This window comes from Tupaia chinensis, unplaced genomic scaffold (genome assembly GCF_000334495.1).
Source record: "Tupaia chinensis unplaced genomic scaffold, TupChi_1.0 Scaffold150128_1, whole genome shotgun sequence".
Taxonomy (NCBI): Eukaryota; Metazoa; Chordata; class Mammalia; order Scandentia; family Tupaiidae; genus Tupaia; species Tupaia belangeri.
Genome location: NW_006209967.1, coordinates 611,527 through 612,496, shown reverse-complemented (window position 1 = coordinate 612,496; position 970 = coordinate 611,527).

The following is a 970-nucleotide window of genomic DNA, read 5'->3' as shown; positions in this document are numbered from 1 at the left end:
TTAAGTTGTGAAGGAATGCTCAGATATGTTTAATTTAGGGAGAACACTCTGACCCATGAGTTCAGGAGGAGAAACCTCCTGAACCTTATATTGGGTTGTGGGAAAAGTCATGATGGGTTTTTGCATAGAAAAAAAATATCATGACATTTTTACCACCCAAGATGTTTATTTAATTTACATTTGTATTATTTTGATTTTATATACTTTTTAGAATAATTCAAGTTATAAAATAAGTAAATCCGGGAACCAGCAGTTAGCGTAATGGCTATGTCGCTGGACTCCCACGTAGTCGACCGCGGTTCACGTCCTGGACCCGGTGGCTTAAAACTCACGCTGGGTGCGTGTGCGTGCGTGCCCAAGATCCCGAGAGGAGAATGGAGGAGAAGGGATTGCGGCGTGACCATCCCCCCTGGGGGGTGATTTCTCGCTTTTTGTCTCTATGTCTCTCTCTGTCTGTCTGGCGAGTGCACGCGCCCTACAGTGAAAATCTCTCCAAAAAAAAAAATAAAATAAAATAAGTAAATCCAATATACTTTGGCCATAGATATCTTACCATGCAATCTAATTCCAATCAAGGTTATCTTTGTTACAAAACGGTGCAGTATGGTTCCTTTAAGTAATCAAGTTTTAAAATGTCAAATAAAGTTTTTTATTTCATTGATAAAAAGAGAGCAGTCTTGAGAGAATTTTTTTTTAATTTTGCCAGAGGACCCATGCATTTGTGAGAGATAGAAGAGAAAGTGAGAAAGCACTCCCCTGGGGGGGAATGATCATCTTCCAATTCTGTTCCCATTTCCTAACTTCCCTGTTAGCAGTTCTGTCTCCATTTCTCCAATTCTGTTTGTTTCTCCTTTCATGATTTTGGATACATGTACATGGCATGACTTTTGAGCCTTAGGGGTGTCTGTGCGTGTGAGGGACCTTGGACCACATAATTGTCTATGTGGGATCCAGCCACATTAACTACCAC